Raw genomic sequence first — 10,390 nt, 5'->3', positions numbered from 1 at the left:
TAATCCCATGTTATATTATGGATTTCTCTCAAAATAGAGTCCATTTTCTTGATGCCCGGGGGAGTAGAATACAGGTAATTAATTTTGTGGAAACCAATGTGAAATTCTTAATCGTTTTTTCAATGCTGATATTGTTCATGTATGGTCTATAAGTCAAATAAATCACAATTTATTTTTTCCTCTTGTTTATGTAATGTACTCTGCCTTATTCCAAAGAAGATTTAAATTAGTTTTAAAATGTAATAATTTTTCAATCTTGTCTGGAATCCTAATCTTTGGAAATGTTATTATTTTTCTGAAAAAGTTCAATCTGTGTTCCAAAAAACTGACTTAAAGCAAGTCTTGTTTAACACAATCAATTTTATGGATTATAGGCATGATTTTACATATACTGAGATATTCACTTCTTTATTTTACATATTGAGGATATACCAAACAAAATTCATAGTAAAATGAAAGCAAACCATTTCAAAATGGACTTTTATATTTCCCTCAGAGACCAATTAGTTTTATTATACCAACACAGTTCCCAAATTTATGTGGAAACATTGAAAGATGGGTTATCAGAGGTAATTACAATACATTCCCCCTGGATTTAATTATAGGATGTAACTCAAAATATAAGGCAACATGTGTGAAAGACAAGCAAATCTCCTTGGATTTGATTACAAGATAGCCATGCATCATTTCCCATCTTCATGTTTCACCTGGAAATCTTTCATTAATTTAGGAAGAAAGTACACTGTTTCTTGACAAAGTGAATTTTATATGCTACCTCACTGACCACCACACTCAGTAGTTTTTTATGACAGAACTACACTTAAAAAACACAATTACGACAAAACCACAAACCAATGGTTGATTTTTATATTCAATTGTACATGTCTAAAGCAACTACTGACATGCTTTTCTTCTCTTTGTCACTCATTTCTAAAACGTTGTATTTTCTTAACTCAGTTATTTATAAATATTAGTACTGAAGATCTTTAAAAATCAGGATGGATTGCTCTCTGCAAACTTAAAGCCCATCAATGGAGAACAGTAGGTTATTATGCCAAACCTTTTCTATCTAACAGCTATTCTTTTTATTTTTACATAAAATCAAGATTCTTTGAAATATCACATCGATGAATAACTACTCAAATATAATTTTTCAACTACTAAGTGTATAACAGTAAAGGTCAGCAAAAACATAAATTAACAAAAATTTTGTGCATCAGATCTCAATACTTATTTTTTTCTAGGTTTTCCTTTTTAACTCAATGAAAAATTATCTTAATTGAAAGAACAATTATTATTTCTCATGCTCATGGGTATGAAGGTTGGCGGCAAATTGGTTGGATTAGATTAGACTCAAGGCTCCATTTTCTGGTTCTCAGACTCCTGGCTACAGATATGGATTCAGATTAGTTCTATATTTATTTAATCTTTCTTGAATCAGCAGCTACAGGGCTTATGTCTGCTTTATGTGTCCTATCCTGAGTCCCAGGCTCTCTGAGGCACATTCCTCTCATGAAAGATCATAAAATCATAAGCTCCAAGCCAAGTCTTTGCTTGCAGTAACATCATTACCTTCCATTAGTCAAAGTAAGTTACATGATTAAGCCTAACATTGATACAGGGAGTTATTATATTTACTTATAGAAAAAGAGGAAAAGAATGTTAAAATTTTTATGAAAAATAACCTGAATGATCATTTGTAAACTTTTATTTTGTATCCTCCAGCTTTACCTTTATCTTTGTATTGTCAATTATGGTTACACTCTAGGACCTTTATTCCATTAGCTTTATTATTTAATCAAATTGACTTTTATTGCACTGTATGATTTTTAATAAACTAGCTATATAATAATTATAAAAAATGTGGTAACTATTCAATGCATGAATATAAAATAAACACATTCTTTAATAACCTTTTAAAAATTTCTTAATCTTCTATTTCCTGTCAATCATGAGTGAATTTGTTTCTTTCATTTCAAGAATTGCTTTTATGTAAGACAATTAACAGTTTCATGGAAATATACTTTGAAGTAAGATAGCTTTGAAGAGTTGTGTGTGTACTCATCAATTTTTATTTTAAAACTCTCCAACTCTAAATTAATCTTGGATTACAATTTTGGGAAGCTATTCTATATATTTTCTCTCCCTCTCTCTCTCTCTCTCTCCACACACACACACACACACACACACACACACACACACACACACACAGTTTAATATATATTAAATATGTACATAATTCAAAGATCAAAGAACGATAGCTGGGTATGATTTCTAGGGACCCAGTCTGGTTATGTAATTCATACCTATAAAAGAACAATTATATCATTTTATTTTTATCTATTTTTTTAACATTAAATAATACTCAAAAATTTAAATAAAGAAGGCCTTCTAAAACTTCTATCGAGAATGGAACTTGCTATTAAGCAATTCAAAAGTTGCAGTTCTATAATGGGTAGTTACAATTCTACTTTTTAAATATATATTTTAGAGAAGGAGTTTCTAAGTGGCCTTTTGCTCCTGGAAAATATGGTTTATGATTTGTCACTTTTATAGAGGTTGTATAACTCATTGTTTTCTATTTGAGACATTTGAGGAGCCATGAATTGTTTTGTTCTTTCTACTGACTTTTGATATTAAACGATATTAGAGATGAATCTTTCCTAAGATATGGAATATCACATAGAAGGCTAGAGAAATCGTTATGCAGAATGTATTCTGGGGATTTTTAAATAGAACTATATTTAGAAAGCTTCTGCCTTTAATTAGAAAAATATCTAGAAAAACTTTCTCATGTAGTAATTATTCTTAATTGGTTAAATAAATAGTGTCATAATAAAGAAGAATAAAAGTCATTGGTAATATTTATTTCAGTCAAAATCTTTAGGATAGGATAAGAAACAAATACGATATTCAGGAATCTGGTCACTTTATTAATCTATTAGAGCAAGTATTTTCCAAACCCTCTAAGGGGGAGGATTTTTGCTCTGTAGTTTGGAGACTTTAATACTTCTTATCACGTGGCTCTAATATCTTATGCAAGGCCCTTGAATGAGCCCACAGAGAATAGAAAAGATATGTGAGATCAGTTTTGCTTCAAACATGGATAAAACTGTGTTAGGTTGTGTCACATAGAAAGATATACCTTCTGAATTTGGACAAAGGAAATGATATTGAGGATTATTAGAAATAGGATAATGTTATGTTCTAATACAGAATAGATTAGGTGATAGAATATGTAAGTAGTGAAAAATATCGTGTTTAATAAGTCCATTTCACTCAGTGGATCCTAAAGACAGAAGTCATCCACATGCTGTTATTGACACATAATATTTCTATTTCTGAAATTCTTAATTTATGTAAATCTGGGCACTCCTGCTGATATTTCACAATTCTGCTTAGGAATCTCTTCTTTGGTGATGCTTCCCTGATGATTACAAATTCCTGAGAGCATGAGTTTAAATTCTGTGTTTTTTTCTGTGACACATACATAGTTTCATTGCTGCAAAGATCACATTACATTGTATTTATTTGTGTATTAGTTCAGTTCAGATGGCTGTACCTTATTCTGTTTTCCCTCAGTGCTAATGGTTACACTTTACAAATGGTAGTTACTAAATACATACCTGTCAAAACAATATCATGTGATCCAAGAAATGGAAAGCTTGAGAAATTTTGTTGTCAATCTAGGGTTTACTAATTTTTACATCATACTCATAATTTGTTTTTCTTCTACCCAAAATATGAGTCAGAAAATAGTTCTAGCAAAAAAGTAGGAAGAAATGCATTATACAGTAAAAACAAATTTTAAATATTAGGTGTATATATCTCAGCTGCCTACAAAATGTGCAGGAATTTCTTGTGGGTCATCAGAATTTTAATTATCAAGAGACTAATCAAGTCAATAGTTGCCCTTTGAAGTAGCATACAAGTGAAGAAACTGAAGATGAACAAAGAGGTGGGGGAGAGTGTCCCCAAGAGGACAATATTAGAAGCTATGAAGTTAACTAGAAAGTGGAATGTGGAGGTCCAGCAACGCAGCACAAAGTAGCCCGTGTTGGCCCAATTTTATAAAGGATGTTTTTGAAATACCTGACTTTTGGGGAGGGTAGGAGAGAATAGGGATTTTGTTTTTTTTTTCTAAGAATGATGAAACTTCTTTCACAACTTCTATTTTTTCTCATAAATGTAAACATAAATTGTAATTTTCAGCATACAAATGCTTTAACTTAAGTGTATATTCCAGACTCTGTTATTCAAGAAACACTAAAGTCTTCTTTGTCACATTTTCCTAAATTACAATATTGTTTAATTCCTAGTCTTCCCTTCTTATAACAATGATGGTTTGAAGGAAAAAAAATGTACAATGTTGTTAATATTTCAAGTCAGTATGAATATATAGTTTTCAAGTGCTAGGCTTATTTTTTTCCCTAATTAAACTTGTTCAAAACTTTTGCCTTTACATTTAAGTGCATAAAAAAATAAAAAAAGTTAATGAATAAATCTAAATTTTTTTGAGGTCTTGATTAATCATGTTAGAAAATATTTGGCCAGAATTCAGGATTTCTGATTCTGTTCAGCCACATATCACTTCCACAGAGAAAAGCACAGAACAGATTCTCCATGTCAAAAGCTCTTTATTACAACAAAACTCCTCTCTTATCCCAAGATAGTCTTCTGAAGTAATAGACTAGCACACTAGGGCCCACAATTGACTTCTTTTGCAAAAGCCACTGGAAGCCTATGGTCTACAGGAACAGCAAATGGGGGAATTCCTTTGGGAGTTTGTCCTGAATGTTTTAACACATACTTGGAACAGAAAAAGTGAACCTAATGTGGGAGTCAGATATATCTATAATAGATGATTTAAACTATTCACTACATACTCTCTTCTAAGGCCTCCACTGTCTTCTTCTTGATTTTTTATGGGAACTAGGGGTGATATCGAAGAGTAATTTTACAGGTTTCTTTCCAAGCTGTGAATAAACTTATATTCTAAGGAGACTTATCACCAGAAACCAAAGAAAAAGATATAAGTAAACAGATAAAGTAACCAATTCTGCAGACTTAGGTACATTGGAATTCATTGTCTTTTACAGAAAGCTCTACCTAAAGAAACACGATTGTAGAATGAATATACCAGGATTTGACTTAATTAGGTCATTCCTAATCAGCAGGTAAAGAAAATAAAAAAAAGAAAAATTAAACTTTCTAAAAGCCAGTAGTCCTCAAGCAACACATTCTACATAAATTAATGACTTTATGGATGCATCAATAGTTTTTTTTGGTTTGTTTGTTTTTTACTTCATGGTTCTGCAAGTATCCAATGCCATTTCTAGGATCTCTGAATTTTTGATTTGATACTCTGCATTTAGCTGGTAATAGAAAAGAAAGAGTAAGCTGGAGACCTAGCAGGAGATTTAGGAGTCATGTCACTTCACCAATGCCTACAATCTATTAGACAGAATTAATTTAAAAGCACCACTTAGATGCAAGGAAGCTGTAAAGAATGGAAGGAAAATAGAATAATTGGATGAACACATTGCATGTCTCTGCCCAAAGACAAAATATATTTACAAATTTTCTACTCCATACACAATTGCATGAAACAAAGCTATATTTAGTCGGTTCATATTATTCAACAGATACTAAAATTTACTGATTGCTCTGCAATGGTCACTGCTCCTAGAAGCTTACAGGAAGAGTGATGGGAGAGAGAGATTTTAAAACAACAAACTACAATACAACACAGTATGATATGAGATAAGGTAAATGGGATCTAAATGTAATGGAAATATCAGAATTTAAAAAAAAGGAGTAGATTATTCTTACTGCTATTTGATAGATGAGTAGAAACTTTTTAGGTAGCACTAGTATGAAATTAGAGGCTAAGAGGAACTTAATTAGAAAAGAAGGAGTAGAAGAAAAACATAAAGATGGACTCATTAAAGGTTTACAAGTAGTTCAGTCTGGCTATTATAGAAGGCCCAAGGCAGAGAAGAGAAACAAAAAGATTAGTGGAAGTATAAATTATAAAGTCTTTTATATGTCAGTTAGGATTTTATCTTGGAGAAGATAAAGAGTGATTTTAAGCAAAAAACTGATTAAATTTCAATTTAGAAATATCACTAGTTGCAGAGTGAAGAATCAAAGAAAGGGAAAGGCATAGGGCAAAAAAGGAGACAAATATTGAAACGATTGAAACAAGAAATGATATAGCCGAGAAATAAGCAGTTAGTATGGATTTGAGAAATGTTAGAAAGTAGAGTTGACAAGCATTGTTGTTGTTTTAGATGCAGGATTTAAGAAAGTCAGGCTCAGGATAGCAGTTAGTCTTTAAGCATTAATACTTAAGGAAGAAGTGTAACATTTAGGCAGTCCTGTGTCCCAGGCCATGTAGACCTTTGTATCTTTCTGTGAACATTACATTATTCTCTTATGTCTCATGGTAAAAACTGATGGAATAATTTTTGGAATTATCAAGTCTTATGGTGGAGATGTTCAATAGAAAATCAGAAACACAGGACTGATAATAAGAGAATATTCTTTTAAATTGATATATATTTGAGGGTCGTCAGTTTCTAGGGTATAATTGAAACCAGAAGTGTATAGTTAAGAAAGCTCGAGTATCATATTTAAAAATTGAGCAAAGAAAGAATAGTACATAAATGAGAGTAAAATCCAGAAAAATAGAAAGAGAACTATAAAAGATATGCACTGAATCATCAGCATCAAATTAGGACACAAATTAGAGAAACATTAACAATGGCTATTAAACTTAATAAATAGAAGATTACAGATGACTTGAGCAAGAATGATTTCAAAGGAATAGTGGTAGAAATTAATGCAATGGTTGGAGAAATAAGTAGAGGAGAAGAAAAAGATCAGGGTAGCTTTATTGGCTATATAAAATACTGATACATATACTTATAAAGGATCAAAGAAAATAGGAACTAGTACAATGCTCCCTGAACGATACTTTCATTTTAATTAGAGTTGTCTTTATATTGAACCTAAAATCCGGAGAAAATTCTATGAATTACCAACACCACAAAAAAAATTTACATACTTAAAACATTTATATTTTAGGTTGATTGATGACTGCTAATTAACTAAGAAATGTAATAGTGTCGCTACTCTTGCTGAAAGGCTATATTTATATGACAGGTTCACTACAGAGGTGTGCTATGGAAAAGAACCACACTTATCAGAATTATATGAACTAGGTTCCATGCAATTAAGAAAAGAAAACAAAATTACATTTAAAGTTTTAGTATTATTTTTTGCCTATATTTGTACATTTTACTGACTAAGTAATTTATTGTATACATTTAAAGTATCTCCTGTTTATAATACAAATGTGTCTCTTTTTTTCTTCAAACTAATTTTCCTGGAAGTGAATAGTTTATAGTTTATAATATGTTAATTCATTCACAAAGCACACAAGAGAATACTTGATTATACCAGTGTTATACTAAGAACTGAGAATGGATATGCAAATACATACACATAGCCTCAGCTATCCTAGAACTTAATCTGTAAGAAAATTGAGAAATGTTCATAACTAAGCATAAAAGATAGTAAGGGAACAGTTCCACTGGTATATCCTTTATAATTTTTGAGGATCAAAAGATCACTTCATGTTGAGGTCACCTGTTGGGGTAGAGAAGGTGGTATTTACTTAGTATTGCATAGATCCATAGAATTTTGATAGATGAATACTGCGGTGGACAGTTAAAACAAACTTTCAGCTGGAAGAAATGACACTAGAAAGGGAAGTCGTAACTGGAAAACGAAGAGCTTAGATTAAGGGACACCAGGTAGAGACATTTGCAGTAGATCTAAGAACTTAGTGATATATATCTGAATGAGTGTGGTAGTCATAGGAATAAAAGGAGATAGTCGTAAAGAGAGATTGCCAGGAAAAATAAGTAGTTCTGTCAACTATTTTGATAAAGAAAGTGAAGAAGAGGGAAAACTAAATAATGATTCCAAGGAATTGAGACTGAAACAGTAGAAAACTGAAATAGGGAGCCAGGATTTTTGCTATTTTAGGGTAGAAATAACAACTGGATTTTAAATATCTAAGTTTCATAATTAAAACAAGATTCTATGTGAAAATTTTCAGAAGAAAAACATATCAAGGGAAAATAACCCACAGACAGAAGAACTGATTGCATGACAAATTTCTTACCAGCAAATTTTACCATTAATTAGTGAGCACATATAAGAGGGTGAGCATTTATTGTCGCAAGAAATGAAAAATCAAGGCTCTCAAGACATTTAAATTATCCCTGTGTAATTTTTCACTGTCTTAATATAGTTATTTACATCAGCACTGCAGCCGTTTATGTCCTATTCTTACTGTCTGGGAAAGTACACTATCATTCACCAGCCACTCATCTTTTGGCTGCACAGCTAGTTTGCAGGATCTCATCACAAACTAATCACTCCTTAGATTCAATCTCCTGTCAAGATTTTTCTTGAAAAATGTCCACTTATGCTTCTTCAACCAAGCATCTATAATCTGCTGTTTTAAAACTGTCTCCAAATTTAACTTGTACATAGAAAGTATAAAGACAATGTGATATAAAGACAATCAAAAAGTATAAAGACAATCTCTATACATATTTTAAAGACAGTTTGAATTGGTAAGTAAAAAAAAGATCTAGAAAGGATTTTTGAAATTTATCCCACAAAAAGATGGTGATCACAACTAAAATAAAGGTAACAATGTAATATTAATAATATTAGAATAAAATACTAATAATGTTAAAATAAAATCTCCATGTGGTAATTAAAGAAGCTGAAGCTTAGAGAGAAGTGGTTGAAGAATTTCAGACAATTTTACTATGGCCATGCCACCCTGAACAAACCTGATCCTGCCTGATCTCAGAAGCTAAGCAGGGTGGGGCCTAGTTAGTACCTGGATGGGAGACCACCTAGGTAGAACAGGTACTGTAGGCGTGAAAAAAAAAAGAATTTCAGACAATTTTAAATGCAATCTCGCTCTGTAACCTTTTTTTTTTTTTTTTTTTAAGGTGTACCGTGATTTAACTGTCTCTGTAACATAGTATCTTATGGTACAAAGTAGAGTTTAGACTGTCCCTGAATATGTTAGAATGTTTTCAGCTGCAAGGAGAACACTTGACCAAAGATGCTATAAACAATAGGGGCTTATTTTTCTCATATTATAGAAAGGCTAGAGACAGTTGTTCCCGTGAGTAAATCCAAGTTCCTCCTAAATTTCTGCTTGGCCTCCCTTCATGGTCACACGAAAGTGATTGTGTTGGTCCTAACTGTCCTTACACTATAGTCTACAAAATCAGAAAGAGATGATGAGTCCTCCCTCCCCCTCCCTTTTCCTACCCTCTCCTCTGCTCCTGATGATTTCTGTTAAAACTTATTTTTATTTAATTGGGACCCTAAAAGGGTAGACGTTAATCATAGTCTACAGACAAAATAAAGATATATATAATACAATTAAAAAATATGATTATCTGTATCAAACCATAGAACAATTATGGGAATCCATCTATTGAATTACTTATATTTCAGCAAAGAGAATGTCTACTATAATTATACGATACCACATTATTTAATTTAAAAATTTAATACCACTTAGATTTCACAGATTTTTTTGAATCTTGCTTTTAATACCAGACCTTAAAAGTTAGAAAAAACTAAGAGATTTAAGAAAAATTTGCATTAAATAAAATAAATAAGTTTTTTTTTTCAGAAAAAATTTTTATATAGATATGGAGAGCCATATTCAATACTGGCTCATATAGGAGGGCTTACCAACTTGGCCATATGGGATTTCATGGAGAAATTATTAACAAATCTAGTTTATATCTTTGGCTACATGGTTCCATATAGTTAAATTTAGAGTTGTTCCAGAAAGTTTTCTTATGACCATTTTTAAATGATTTTCTTTCATCTTTCAATACATACTGTAATTTTTTGACATTTTTGAAGACTTTAATGTATAAGGCCTTTGTTTATTTGAGTAATACAAAATAGTTTAGAGATCTATTCACTAGGGTTGAAAGAGAGGTGAGAAAAACTTAAGATATTTAGTTAATATCCTAAGGAGAGAAGCTGTACAGAATTAGTGTTAAAAAGGATACGTAGGCATGGTCATAATAATTCTGGTAATTATAAATGGTGACCAGTATAACATAAGAGATGGAACAGAAGAATGGGACATTTAAATAGCCAATGATCCTTGGGAGCTATGTGAAAGGAAGTCATTCTTGAGAGACAAGTCATAACGGCAGGAATTCCAGAAGTGGGTAAGATGTAGGGACAAGATTCAGCCTTCTTAAAGGAAGGTGGTGGTGGGCAGGAGCTAGGCAGACTTCATGATGCTAATCAGAAACATGAGTCA

At 31.6% G+C, this 10,390-nt stretch overlaps 1 pseudogene; it reads left to right on the top strand.

Annotated features, from left to right (window-relative positions):
- Window positions 1-8,848: 8,848 nt before the first annotated feature.
- LOC112470745 lies at window positions 8,849-8,967 on the top strand (annotated as a pseudogene).
- The last annotated feature ends 1,423 nt before the right edge of the window (window positions 8,968-10,390 follow it).

This window comes from Pteropus alecto, unplaced genomic scaffold (genome assembly GCF_000325575.1).
Source record: "Pteropus alecto unplaced genomic scaffold, ASM32557v1 scaffold3, whole genome shotgun sequence".
Classification (NCBI taxonomy): domain Eukaryota; kingdom Metazoa; phylum Chordata; class Mammalia; order Chiroptera; family Pteropodidae; genus Pteropus; species Pteropus alecto.
This window is presented reverse-complemented; position numbering and strand designations above follow the sequence as displayed.